This window comes from Muscardinus avellanarius (genome assembly GCF_963383645.1).
Source record: "Muscardinus avellanarius genome assembly, chromosome: 14".
In the NCBI taxonomy this organism is placed as follows: Eukaryota; Metazoa; Chordata; class Mammalia; order Rodentia; family Gliridae; genus Muscardinus; species Muscardinus avellanarius.
In genome coordinates this window covers 3014697-3029852 of record NC_137800.1, presented here as the reverse complement: position 1 = coordinate 3029852, position 15156 = coordinate 3014697, and the positions used below count along the sequence as shown (strand labels likewise).

Sequence of the window (15156 nt, the reverse complement as noted above, 5' to 3'; positions counted from 1 at the left end):
TGGTCCTGAGAAGTAAGGACCATGGCCGACTGACTGAGGGGCTAGTGAAAAAGGCCCTCAGAGATGTGACTTCTGAGCCACTGCGTGCTGGGCTGTTAGAATACAGTAGATACTTAAACCTGATGAATAACAAAAGGAGACAGAGGAGTTTTTGAGCCCCTCATACACATCCATAACACGCCCAAAACTATGAGATTCAGCCACTATTTGACAGACAGATATTAGGATGATATATAAATATTTTTTCATACATCTTCCAAATGTATTGTGTCAACATTTTCTCTAAATTAGCAACTTGCAGGTAAGCAAGTTACCATTAGGTAACTAATGGTAAAGTTTGAGTTTTTGTGTTCTTCTGCTTCTATGTGGCTGTTTGCAGTTGGCAGAGAGGCCCAGACCAGTGGAATCAGAGATCCAGCATGAAGTTGGGCCTAGACATAAATATAGCATTCTCCCGCCAATGTGGTGATTCTAACACACAACTTTGATTGAGAACAACTACATACATTTTTTTTTTTTTGCATTCACAAAATGCCCATTGGGTAACAAAAAAGACTGAACTATAAGGACTTTGAAAATCTGAAGACTAACAATGAAGCATTTTAGGGAGATGATAGTAATTACACTTTTAATGCCATCAGCACACTTTAGCGAGTGCTGAAACTCTGATGGCTAACTCTTACGTTCAGTTGGTAGACTGTACTGCAGCCAAAGAGCGATGGTCCCTTTCCACATTTTGTATATTGCAAAAGGATCAAAACCATATGAATACAAGCAGAGCGTTCCTCAGGGTACTCATAATTACAAGTGTCGGGAGGATATTCAAATATCTGCACCTCCCACAAGCTCTTGTAAAAGTACTGACCTTAGGATAAGACCTTCAGATTTTCAGAAAAAAAAAAAAAAAAGAAGGAAAGGAAGATGACCAGCTAGCTTGCTGTGTTTCTAGTGTGTGGATTTAGCAAACTGGAAGTAGAGACAATTTTTTAAAATAGTGCATCTGTCAAATGTTTCAGCCTGCACTTTTTCTCTCTGTGACCAAAGTACTTGACAAGCACAACTTAGACAAGAAGCTGTTTATTGGAGCTCGTACTTTAAAAACATTAAGAGTTTACAAGCCACAGTATGCTGGCCCAAAGGCAGAAATTGCTACAATAGGTCATGGTATGGAGAAAAGTTGCTTTCATATATGGTGGCCAGAAGGAGAGAGAGACTGGCCAAGGACAGATAGAGTCCCCAAGGCCACACCCCAGTGCTCTACCTCCTTCAGCCCCACCCCACCTGCCCCCAGTAGAACCATTCAGATGATTAACCCTGCAGTGGATTTATCCACAGGGGCTAGTAGAGCCCTGATTCCAAGATGTCACCTCTGAATATTGTTGGGTTGGTGACACGCTTCCAACACCTCACACATTGGAGAATACTCCAAATCCAACTTGTTCAGCAAGCAACTTAAAAATTATACAAAAAAAAAAAAAAAAGAATTGCAAAGATGACCTCTCCAAATTCAAAGTCCAGAATGCAAATGGCCTATTGAGGGAAAAGACCTAAGATAGCATGAAAGACATGAGAAATGAGGAGCTGGTGCTCATAAAGTACGTACTTTCAGGACTCAAAGCAACGAAGTCAATCATTCAATTAAAAAGCAGGTAAATAAATGAGCAAGGAATTCAAATAAAAGAAATTCATAGAGTGTGGCTTGGTGGCACATGCTTGTAATCCCAGCATTTGGGAGGGTGAGATTGGAGGATGGTGGATAGCCTCAGCTACTTAGGCTCCTTGCAACTCAGTGAGACCCGGTTTCAAAATAAAGAATAAAAATAGGGCTGGGGGTGTAGCTCGGAGGTAGAATGCCCCTGGGTTCTATCTGGAGTACCCCCTAAAAAGAGAAAGAAAAAAAAAGAAATTCATAGCAACAAATATATGTAAAGCAAGTTAAAAATAAAAATATACAATATAATAACTCACTGCTCTGAATAGCAAAATTTTAAAATTTCGATAATTCAGGATTTTTGAGGTTATTAGGCAAGTGCCTTGATCCTTTTGGTAGAATACTAAAAATTGATGCCATTTTAACAGAAAAGTGATTTTTTTCTTAAATTCAAAATTATAATTATAATATTATAATAGTTAATAGTTAATATTCATAATTATATTATTATAGCTAAATATTGGCAAATAGAGACTAGTTAGGTAATATCATATGACACTTGAAACAAGGAATGGGTTATTTATTTGCTGATGTAAAACAATCCCTCGGATATATCTTGCATAAGAATAAACACAGTGTCAGACTGTCCAGTTTCTCTCAAGGTTTTATTCTTTTAAGTAAAGACTCATATAAAATGCCCTCCATGGAATTCCAGGTAATGGGGAAGCTGGGGTTCTCTGACCTGCATGTAATTGTACCTAGTGAATTCAGGGCCAAGGGAAGCTCAAAGAAGCATCTTGCCTGCCTGAGGCTCACAGAGGGCTTTCTGCCAGCCAATGTAATTTAATCAAAGTAAAATGTTGCCTTAATCCAGAAAGAGTAGGCTATTTTAGTGTTCCTGGCAGGTCAAGGGTGAGATGTGGGAGGAATTTTTTTTAATGTGTTCTCTGTCTTTGAAACAGTTCTCTCTGTCTGTGTGTTTGTTCACATCACTCATGTATATATTAAATCGATCTATCTCCACTTGGGGAGGGTGATTTTATATTCCAGGTGACTTGTGGCCACACAAATAAGATATTTCTGATTATTATAACTTGGTTGGAGGTGCTACTGAACTCTGGTGGGTGCAATTCAGAGATGCTGGTAAATGTTCTGTAATGCATAGGACAGCTCCATGGGATAAAGGATTACTTGTCATAAAATGTCAAAACGCCAAGGCGGACATTGTTGTATATCATGGCCTATGGCTACCTACATCCTTCCCATGTCTACGCTATTCCCCAATTTAAAACCCCACTAAAGAAGCACCACTAAAGAACCCCACTAAAGAGCACCGCGGTGGGCTGCCCTGCCAGGGGTGGAGAGAGGCCAGCAGGTGGATTGTAGAGGGATGCCAGACTAAGCACCAGAAATTAGAGCCACCCACTGAGATCCTATAAAAGTGGGGTTTAAAGGGTTATGCACGAACGTACTTCATCAAGAATCATTTTTTACCTACTCTCTAAAAAGAATCCAATTATTACTACTATAATTTTAGTCCTTGGTTTCTAGGAAAAAGAGCATAAAGTGTCAAAAAGTCAGTAAGACATTAATTGACTTTCATTCTTTGTAGTGGTGCATCTGTGAAAACCCTTTGTGAAAATAGCTTCCTGGGAAAGTCTTTGTATTAATAAGCCATAAAGAGCTATAAATAGTCATGTTTCCTAGAATTGCTAAGATTTCACATGAGTTTTATGTGCGAGACTGCGTTTTAGTGAATGATTGATTATTTTTTAAGATTCAGTCTTCCTCATCCTCTCCCCATTTTAAATGTTCAAATGACAAGGCCCAATGCTGATTTATCCTCATATCTCTTCCAGTGGGTAAGCATTTAAAATGAAGTAAGAAATTAATTTTACTGAAATAAATATATTAATTATTTATAAATTTGTTTAGAAGGAATGAATATACATAAATACACTGCTTTTCTACTTTTAATTCACACAATTAGGAAAGAATGTGATATTATATAGGTTTTAAAGCTATTCTTTGTTTTTTCTCCAATAAAGACACCTAACCATTTTTTTGCTAGATATATAATACATTTTTGTGTCTGAATATGCTAAAAATAAAGCAGCAAATATTTAGCTCAATTTTCTTCCAACTTACGTCTCTCCTCACTTCCTCTGAGAGACTGAGATACTGAGTAAAGCAGAATTCATAAGTCGGCTTACAGCTCCAGGCGTGAGATGTCAGAGAATAAACTCTTCACGTCCTTTCTTTGGGGCCAGCGTGTCCTTCAGCGTGGTCGGGTGGGCAGCCTCACAATGTGGCTGGGTCTGTGCTGATCTGTGCCCCTTCTGCTCTGTCCCAACCCAGGGCACGGGCCCTATTGGATTTCCTCGGCTTCTTGACCCCAGTCCCTCTGCTGAGAGCGTCCTCCTTCAGCCACCTTAGCACGAGACCATTTTCTCTCTGAACCTTATTTTCAGCCCAACTTCCCGAGCTCAAAGGCTGTATTGATCTCACACCAAACCCTCGATGGAAGATGTCGGGTTATGACTATTGTTTGAGTACTACTTACCTCAATATACTGTATAACCAACATCTGTCACTTTGTCCTTTAGAGATCGCTAGTATAGAGAAGAAAAATTGTGTGGCTGACTCCCGATTCAAGCAAACAGTCCCCCCATGAATAGAGTTGTACGTTCAATCTGAGAGGGAGACTCAGACAGTAAGCAGAAATAATACAGCGAAATGTCTCATACAGCCTATAACCTCTGAGCCAAGAGAAGAAAATTGAGATAAAGAAAACCTTGGGCCCCTGAAACCTCGAAATTCCCCCCTGAAGACATGGCTTCTCAGCTGCCAGCTGTGTGTGTCTCAGTAGTATTATTCTCATAGGTCCACAGACTTTTCATCAAAAATGTGCTGAGCCCATCATGAATGTGATACAGGTGCATTGAAATCTCTCTTTCTCTCTACATATATATGTATATAGGTGTGTGTATTTATATAATTTATATGTGTATATATCTGCATACATATATGTACGTATATACATTTATATATAATATGTATAATATTCATATATACATATATCTATACATATATACACATATAAATATATAGATATTTATATGTATTATATGTATATATATTTACTTACATTGCATTCTTAATGTAACTATGTAATGCAATTTTTCTTTTATTTTTTTCGGTTCTGGAGATGGAACCCAGGGGCATTCTATCTCTGAGCAACACATCCAGTCTTATTTTTTTCTTTGTTTTTGAAACAGGGTCTCACTGAGTTGTGAAGGGCTTTGCTAAAGTAGCGGAGGCTGTCTGGGAACTGCGATCCTCCAGTTTTCTTTTTTCTTTTTAGATTACATATTTCTAAAAGAGCAAATCTAGCCAGGCGTGTGGTGCATACTGGAGGCTGAGACCAGAGGACTGCAGTTCTCAGACAGCCTGAACAACTTAGGGAGGCTTTTCGCCACTCAGTGAGACCCTGTTTCAAAAAAATAAAAATAAGAAGACTAAAAATAGGGCTGGGAGTAGAGCTCAGAGGTAAAATGCTCCCGGGTTTCATCCCCAGTACCACGAAAAAAAAAAAAAAAGCAAATCTACCAGGCACGCTAGTGCATGCCTGTGATCCCAGTACTACTCAGGATGCTGAGACAGGAGAATTGCAGGTTCAAAGCCACCCTGAACACCTTAATGAGACCCCTCAGCACCATAATCAGATCCTGTTTCAAGGTTTTTTAAATAATGATAAAAACAGAAGGCAATCCTTGACTCATGTTGTGTTTTTGTTGCTGACTTAATTTTATCTCCTAGAGCTGGGCGGACCCTGCCATTGATTCATGAGGGTGTGTGAGGAGGAAATGGGGTATGTATAATTCACAGTGGTAGAGTACTTAAGAGTATTTACTATTATTGCACTCATAAATTTGTGCTCATTAGAGTCAGAGACACCATCAAAGAGCCTAGTGCTTTCAAATGCAGTGGCCTACACCGGGAGCTTGAGCAGAGCATTTATGCTCTACACTGAAACTGTACCTGCTATGAAAGAGACTTAATGATGTGGCGTGATCGATGCTTTTCACGACTGATGGGAAAGACAATTCCTGTCTTTTGAAAAGGTGACTGCTGACTGGTAGGTCACCCTCTTCAGACTGTGCACTAGCATCTTCTCACGTTTTCTTCAGATGCATGTCCTAGGACAGATATTTGAATATATTCCCATTCGAGATGCCAGCCCAGAGGTACAGGTTATTTGCAAAGCTCTGTGCCAAAAAGGGCAGAACCGAGAAGACGGAAGGGAGCTATAGCTGGTCTTCTATGGGGAGATGGGTTTAGAGGGGAGACTGAGCACAAGACCCAGGAACCAGGAGTCTAGAAGGCCCTGTGTATCTTCTCAGAATGGAATGGTTTTTTTTTTTTGGTTTTTTTTTTTTTTTTTTTTTGTGGTACTGGGGGTGGAACCCAGAGGCTTTCTACCTCCAGGCTATACTCCCAGACCTTTTTTATATTTTATTTGGAAACATGGTCTCACTAAGTTGCTGAGAGCCTCACTAAGTAGCTGAGGCTGGCTTTGAGCCTGTGCGATCCTCCTGTCTCAGCCTCCCAAGCACGGGGATTACAAGCGTGCGCCACCACGCCCGACAAGGATGGAATTTTCTTCCTTGTGTTTTCCATGGCCCACTGGGATCTTCATTCTCTGTTCACTGGTGAACTCTTCTTACAATCCAGTCATCTATGGGTTCTCTTTCGAAGCGACTCAGGCTCTCTGTTTTCTTATGTTCTCAGCAGTATGAGCAGTTGATTGATTCAGGAAGACGGTCATGTCAGGAACCTCATTCATCCCAAGTTGTTGACTTATGAAAATTGCTGTTCTCTGGTTTGGCCACATTTCATTTTTCCCGAATGTACAAGTGTCACACAGAAGGCTCGGGTAGATAGGACGTGGACTCTCCTCGTCCGCATCGCTGCCCTGCTAGGCGCGGATCAGGATCTCAAGTGCTCCTTGCAGCCAGGCAGAGAGTCAATCTTTGCAACCGACCAGGTATGAGACACCGACAGAGCGACCCACAGTGAGCTGGAGAATGATGTTCCCTGTCAAGAGAGCGGCTGCTGGGCTCAGCCCAGTGGCCAGGCAGAAATGTGTGCCTTGCAGGAGGTTCCAGGTCTTCAGATTGAAAGCTCCTTCTTTATAAAATCGAGTGTAGGCCACAGGAAATACATCTGGGTAGAAGCTGTTTTCAATGCTTGTTCCAAAAGGTTGTTGACTAATCGCAGCCTTATGAACTCCCCATCTTGGAAACGCCTGAGCACCAGAAGAGGCCTGCCAGAGACTCCTGGCCCCCCAACAGCCGACTCCTCCTGGACTTCAGTTACTTCACTTTGAAAATGGAGCAATTTGTCAAGCTCCCGGAAGGCTCCTCTGCAAGACAGAGCACGCTCTTCCCATGAGCCTTCTGCTGCACCGGCGGGCTGGCCGCATACGCCGAGGCTGTGTGCACACATTTTCAACCTCCGTGGGAAGGACTTTCCTCTACTTATTAGTAGTTTGTTCACTCAATTTCTGCAAATCTGCTATTCTTTTCCTTAAATTAGAACTATAGTATATAAGTACCCCAGCTTACATAGGATGCATTTTAGAGTTCTTTACATAGGTACTAAATGGTAATTTAAAAAACTAGGTTGAGCAGTACGTGGTGGCACACGCTTGTGATCCCTGCGATTGGGAGGCTGAGACAGAAGGATCGCACAGGTTCGAAGCCAGCCTCAGCTACTGAGTGAGACTCTGAGCAATTCAGTGAGACCCTGTTTCCAAATAGAGTATAAAAATAGGTCTGGGAGTATAGCCCGGAGGTAGAAAAGCCCCTGGATACCATTAAAAAAAAATAATAATAAACTAGGTTAATTTCATGAATCTTTAAGTTACAATTTTTTTTTTGCATTTTGTGGTCTAATTAATTAAGAATATAGTACATATCTTGAAATAATAAAATTTCACATATAACCATGTGGCATCATCATAATCAAAATGACAAATATTCCCTTACCCACAAAATTTTCCTTGTCCCTCTTATAAAGCTACCTTTGTTTCTTCCCATTGTTGGAAGGCGACCAGTGATCTATTTTTCTGTCACAGTGAATTAACTTGTATGGTCTCAGATTTCATCAGAATCAAGCTCTATATGTAGTCTTTTCCTTAAGGCCTTTCATTCAGAATGATGGTTGGCTACACGCATATGTTTTCATGTCACAGTTGTGCCGTCTTTCTATGAAGCAAAGTTTTATTGCATGGATATACCATATTCAGGCTATCACTTTTGATGAGCATTTGCTTTTGATATTATTTTTTCCAGTTATTAGTTATCACAAAGTTGCTATGGTCATTTGTATAAAAGTCCCTACATGTTTTTATTCCTTTCGGGAAGCTATTTAGCATGGGATGTATCCTCAGGTGTTTGTGTTGAACTGTGGGAAGAGAACAGTATCACAGCACGATAAAGCCATTTTACACCCTCACCTTAGCCGTGAATTCCACGTGCAAAATATTTTAGTCATTGTAATGAGTGAACAGTGGATTGTTAGCCAGGCCTGGTGGCTGGAGAATCTCCAGGTTTCTCTTGAGGCAGAAGAATATCAGGTTTGAAGCCAGCCTTCGTAAGTTAGTGAGATTCACAGCAGCCTAGCAAGACCCTGTTTCAAATATAAATATAAAAGTATATTTATATTTTATATTTATGTTTATATATAAATATAAGTATATTTATATTATATAAAATATATAAATATAAAAAGCAAAGGGGGTATAGATTGGAGGTAGATTGCCTTTGGGTTCAGTCTCCAGCAACACACACATGTGAAATGTGGGAGTGTCATCTTACTGTGATCTTCACTTGTGGGGTCCTGATTAGACTAAGTGTCTTTGGTCACTCATATCTTTGTGAAGTACCTGTTAGTGTTTTCTTTGATTCTCACTGGGATTTTTTAAATCACTTTGAGTGTTAAGTTCTCTAAGTAAGTTTTTTGATTGAAATATCTATTGCAGGTAATTTTTCCAAGATTCATTCTCTTATTGATGTATCTTAAACAACAAACTTTTACATCTTGATAAAGTCAAATTTATCAACTTTTCATCTATGCTTATGATTTCATACCAACCTAGTATCTCTCTGTCATTCCTAAATTCAAAGATTGATTCTAGCAGTTGTTTTAAAACTGCTAGAATTAATCATTACCGCTGTTCTAGCCTGGGGAGTATTCCCTTAATCATATTAGTTGTAACCTGTGGCTTTGTGGCAAGCCTTCTCAGTAGGGGAGCTTCCTGGAGGCAGTAGGATGGAGAGCCTTTCTTCCCCAGTTACCACTGTCTTGAGAGAACACCCAGCCACAATCATCTATCTCTGCAGTGTTGTGGGTGCCCAGGGGGCAGCTTGCCAGGGGGTTTCTCAGATACCAGGTGGCACTGCTCTGCTGACAGCTCTAGACTCTTGAGCCCCATGGACTTGCCATGATCCAGGCACCATTCATTTCCATCAGCCAGGCAAGAGGACTTGTACTTCCTTATTGGATACCCTGCCTCGGCCTTAGTGGTCATATCTGCTCTTCTTTTCTTCTTTTTCTGTCTTACTAAATTCTTTCTGTCCCTCTTTGTATTTAGTCCTCTGTTGACTAGTTTTGCCATCATTTTTCCTGTGGAAATTGCTGTTAGAATTTCTGTTTTCTGGTAACTGAACCTTAGCTAATATGATGGTGTGGATTTTTATTTTTTAATGTCCTTCATCTGTTTGAAAATGCTGCTAGTCTGCAGAAGGTTTTATTATGAACCAGTATTTGATCTTATCAAGTGGTCTATATCAGTTGAAATGCTGGTAATTTTTATCTTTTTATCAGTATATTCAATTACATAAATGAGTTGCATTCCTAAGGTTAGTTGAACCTTGCATTCTAGGATAAGCTATAATTGTTCATATTAATTTTTAAATATATTATTGGGGTTGATTTTCTGTATTTCATAAGAAGTCTTATCCCTACATAAGTAAAGAGTTATAGTCGGGCGTGGTGGCACAGGCTTGTAATCCCAGCATTCTGGAGGCCAAGAACAGAGGATCGTGGTTTGTGGATAGCCTCGGCTACTTAGTGAAGCCCTCCACAACTTAGTGAGACCCTGTATCAAAATAAAGAATAAAAATAAATTAGGGCAGGGGGTGTAGCTTGGAGGTCAAATGCCCCTGGGTACCATCCCCAGACCTGCAAAAAAATAAAAATAAAAAGTTGTAGAATATAATTCTTTATTTTGAATAACTTTTCTAATTTTGGGGGGGAGAGAGTAATTTTTTAAAAATAGGAGTTTGTTTTCCTCTGTTTCTAAGAGCATTTATATAATTTTAGTGCTATGCCTTTATAGAATTCAATAGATTAAATCCTTTGTCAAAATGTTTAAAATGTGAAGTCAAAGTAACATCTCTAGATTTAGAGATGTTCAGACTTTCTACATCTTCTGGTGTCAATTTTGGGAAATTTTCTTTCAAGATAAGTTATTCTACACTTCATTTTCAGATGTTTTGATCCAGAGATACTGGTGACCTCGCTTTACAGGTGTTTAACTCTGCAGTGTCCGTTGGTAATAATTGAAGGTTCATTCCTGTGACTGATGCTTTACATTTTTATCTCTTAGTTAAGAGTTTATCCACTTTCTTGATTTTACAAAGATCAATCATTGGTTTTTATTTTTCCATTCCTTACTATTAAATTTAGTCATCCTCTTCTTCATCCTGCCCCAAATTCCTATTTATTTTGATTTTGCTTTGCTCTTCTTATTCTTGTAATGGAAATAAAATGTGAGGCCACTGATTTACTTCTTTCTTCTTTTATATAACAGGTTGCAAAATCTGTAAGTTTAAGCTGGGCGTGGTGGCGCATGTTTGTGATCCCGCACTTGGGAGGCAGAGACAGGAGGATCGCGCTGGTTCAAAGCCAGCCCTGCTGGCTTAAGAGACCGTTTCCAAATAAAATATGAAATAGGTCTGGGAGTGTAGCCCGGAGGTAGAAGGGCTTCCAGGAACCCCAGTACCACACACACACACACACACACACACACGCACACACACACACACACCTGTAATTTTATCTCCAAATTAGATGCAATATACATGCCAAACAATTTTAAATAATTTAGCTGTAATTGTAGTAATTTATTTTATTTTCTCTCATTATTTCATCTTCATCCTACAGATGATTAAGAAGAATGATATTTGGGGTTTTCCTAGTCATTTTATAGCTAATCTCATCTCCTTTAGTTCTGTTAGAGTCAGAATCTATGCTGGAATGAGTTGTGTTCTTTTATATTTATGAAAACACGTTTCCTTTGTCTTCTTTTCAGCTTGATGTAGTTTTCCATAGTTGAGCATTTACCAAAGAAGACTTTGTCGTTGGTCCTTCATAAAGTGTAAAATCCTAGCAGTGTCATTTAAACTTTCTCAAATCCCTCCCTCATGAAAGGAAGGTAGTTTTGACTACTCTAGTGGTCTCTTGTGTGTGTCTATAAATAAAGGGGTTTATGCACATATATTTTAAAATATATATTTATGGAACCAATGTGTTGTATATGCACACATTTAAAGTTTGTTATTTTGAAACAGAATAAACTTCCATTTCAAATATTTATTTATTTATTACTACTATTATTTTTTTGATGGTACTGGGTTTCCTGGAAACCCTTCTACCTCCTTCTACGGAGTCTCTTAAACCAGCGCGGCTGGCTTCGAACCTGTGAGATCCTCCTGTCTCCACCTTCCAAGCGCGGGGATTACAAGCGTGCGCCAACACGCCCAGCCCATTTCAATATTTATTATTATTATATTTAATTGTATTCAGTTGATTTATCAAACAGTTCGGCACATTTTCTGAAATTACTTCTTTCTGAACATTGAAACCATTGGAAAGAGGTCTTTATAAATCCCATTTCTAAAAAAAAAAAAAAAAAAAAAAAAGCTTACTTTCCTAAAACTGATATATTAAACCAGCAAACCTGCATATAAATAATTTGTTTCATTTTATTAATGAAGAATTAGTTAACCTATAGTAATTATAATTTAATAAAATGTATATGTGAAATAAATATTCATGCACATATTTATAATGTGCCCCTTTTAGCAGTCTTTGTAAATTTCCCAGACTATAGATATGAGAATATTATTAATACTTAACATAGTGTGATATTGGCACAACACTAATATTTGTTGATGCTCTTATTTATCCTAAAATAAAACCAGTGACTTCATTGTCTTAACAAGTTATTCAGTATAAGTAAAATTATAAATAAAGTAGATTTCATCACTTAATATGTGCAGATGATGTGAACAGCCTTAGTATTAGGACATTCAGAGCTTCCCACAAGCTTCCTTCTGAAGAGAGTAAGACATACTATTAAACCAGGAAGCAAGTGTCACCAAAGTTTATTTAAGTAGCATGCTTTATTACAACAGTAAATAGTCTTACCCTGTTCGGGCAGAGTACATTCAGGAAAACAGTAGAGAACGGACTGGATGTATTTAATGGGAAAACCTCAAAGGCCTTGAATGCCAATACTAGATGCATCAGGACTTTGTAGAGATGGTTTAGATTTATTGCTGTGATCGCAGTTATCCAACCCGAAGGCCTTTCACCTTTGACACTTACAATCACCATCTCCCACCTACTCCCACTTGTGGGAGTTCTGGGTAAATGGGAAAATAGACAAGTCTTCATTCTCAACTGGACAGCAGTCCTGATGCTACCTATTGCCAATTCCTAAGCCAATGATTAAAATTATATTATTCTTTGCAGCCTATATAGTTTTGAATTTTTTACTTTACTGTATTCTGTAGCAATAAAATATAATAATAAATTCAGGCATTGTGGTATGCATCTGTAATCCCAGTATCTGGAAAGCTGAGAAAGGAAGATCACACGTTCAAGGCCAGACCTCAGGAACCTAGTGAGAGCCTTTATCAAAATAAAAAAAAATGAAATGGGTTTGGAGAGGTAGTTTAGAGGTAGAAATACCCTTGAGTTCAATCCACCCAGTACAGCAAAAAATATTAAAAAATTAATAATGTGGGCATTCTGCATCCTTTCATAAACAAGGTAAGGAAAATATTTTATTTTATTTCATATGATTAAATTCAGAACAAAAAAAAACTCCAACTAGGATATTTGTCATTTTATATTTTTGGCATTCTTACTGAGAAGAAATGCCTGAGCAGAGAAGTAAATAGGTAAATCCTTTCTGAAATGGAATTGCATTATTTTAATCTCCCCTTGGTATTACTGAGGCTAGCGTTATCTCTGCTAGAAATAAAATATGGATTTGTTCTTTTGGCTTCCTTTGTGAAGAATTTATTCTAGTCTACTATGTCTCTTCCACTGTGCATGTTGTATTTTATAGGCCACACATCCAAAGTACGGTAAGGCAGGTGATCCTGTGACATTGGCTCTGAGTAGTGAGGTCATGGATGTATTTGGGGATGTTCTCAAGATTCTAGAGAGATGGTGCACTATTTTCCCTCAGTTTGGAAAATACTAAGAGAGTCCATGAGCCACATTTTGGATCTCTTAGTTTAGCTTCAGTAATGCTTGATTGAGATCTAGCAAATAATTTAACTCCTTCCCAAGGCAATGCTTCTGGCTCTGAAACTCAGAAAAACATCAAAAGCTTCTCTGTTGGATATAAGAGTAGCCCATGTTGGAGATAAGGGGAATCGGGAAGGAAATACACAAACAATTGAAGAAAAATCCTACTGTCTGGGAGCTTCTTGCTTGGTTCACAACCAGAATATAAAATGAGCATTAGTGAGTCTTGGCAATGTGGGAGCTGTGCCCAGTTTGCTGTTTTGCTACCCACCCCCCTCCCTGAAATACATCTCTGCTCTAGAAGACTTCATCCCAGACCACCTGAGAATCACGGGATCATCTAGCAAGCTGAGTTTACTGGCTTTGTTGCAAGTCTCTGCATATCAGCGGCATCTCAGAAGGGGAGAGATTGAAGGATGTTTATTATGTGTGGGCTTGAGTTCTTTAGGATGGACTTCTCCAGATGGAAAAACTGTTTGGTCACATAAAATAGACTTTGGGGATGATACGTAGGTGTCTCTTTTTGTTTTGCTTGAGGGAGGGGATAGGGAAATCTTATTGGCAAGTTGGCAATTTATGCATACATATACATACACACACACACACATGTGATTTAACGTAAGTGACCTTTTGCCCTTATTTATCTTCTATGTGATTTGTTACAGGACCTAAAAGCTGTCCAAAAAGGGAAAATGAGTATCTAATGAATTATAAATATTTTAAAAGGGCAGCCATGTGTTTTTCATTTACTTAACAATTACATTTGTATTTATTGAATATTAACTAGGTTCCAGGCACTGGTCTACAACCTTGGGGTTGAAGGGGTAAGCAGAAAGGCCTAGGAAGTTTTGTCTTGTAGAATGAAGAATATTCTCATTAAGAAAATGATAATAAACCCCAGTGAAACAAGGAGCCAACAAATAACCCACTTCCCAATAACGATGAGTGTCCCAAAGGTAATTCAGGAGGTAGTTCTTGGTAGAGCGTGACTGGCTGAGTGAGCGTTATGAAGCCACCTGCAGGCTTGATGGCCAGTACTTTCACCCAAAGCTCACCAAGCACAGTGGCATGAGGTCATCCCATTGCCAGTTTCTGATTTTCTAAGTATTCCTCAGGATGGGTGGGGAGTGGAGGTTGACCATTCCCATGAAGGTAGAACCAAATCCAAACAGAAAGCCAGTGTTGTGTTGGCTGTCAGGTGACTTCCCTGGGACTTCAGCTCCTGTTCATGGAAATGTACTCACTTGACTAAGAGATCAGTCTAGTTCTCTTGCATTTTAGAAATATGGAAGAATGATGTGGTTACCATGTTCTTCACGCTATTAAATAATATTGGAAGTACCTCCCTCATGAATTTGATATTTTATTAAGTCGGAATCATTTCTATACTCGATCGAAGGAGAGAAGGTAAAGGAAGTCTAAGCTCTCAATTTTTTATCAATCACTTTGTACAAAAGTGTGAACAATAGTGGAATAAATCGAAATGGCAAAGAGCAAGGGGTGATAGTAAAAATTCAGCTTGTCTTAATTTCCTTAGGAATCTTTAAACACGTTTCAAAGAATGTTGAAAAACATATAATTAGAGCCACCACATCCATTATTTCTAAAATAACAGGCCTAAGCTATCATCAATTAATAAAAATTCAATAACAAATTAAAAAAATAATTTATAGAATATTAAGGAATATATCAGGTAAAGTAAAAACAAAGCAGCTTTGATTAAATTAACTCTGGCAAGGCCTATTGTATTATTAAAATCTGAGATAAGGTTAAAGCAAACTATAATTTAAAAATATCAATCAAACTGCAAGAAACAATGAACAAATTCAGAAGACTAAAATGAACATGCCTTTTAATTCCTTCCTTTGGATTCTCAGAGTAATGAAGGGTAGATG

General features: G+C 38.6%; 1 protein-coding gene across 1 annotated transcript in view; it reads left to right on the top strand.

The window, feature by feature from the left end:
- The window catches only part of CSMD1 (CUB and Sushi multiple domains 1), a gene marked incomplete at both ends in the record, with an annotated part of 1592168 nt that overhangs the window by 330511 nt on the left and 1246501 nt on the right, over positions 1 to 15156 (top strand). The window lies entirely within an intron of this gene.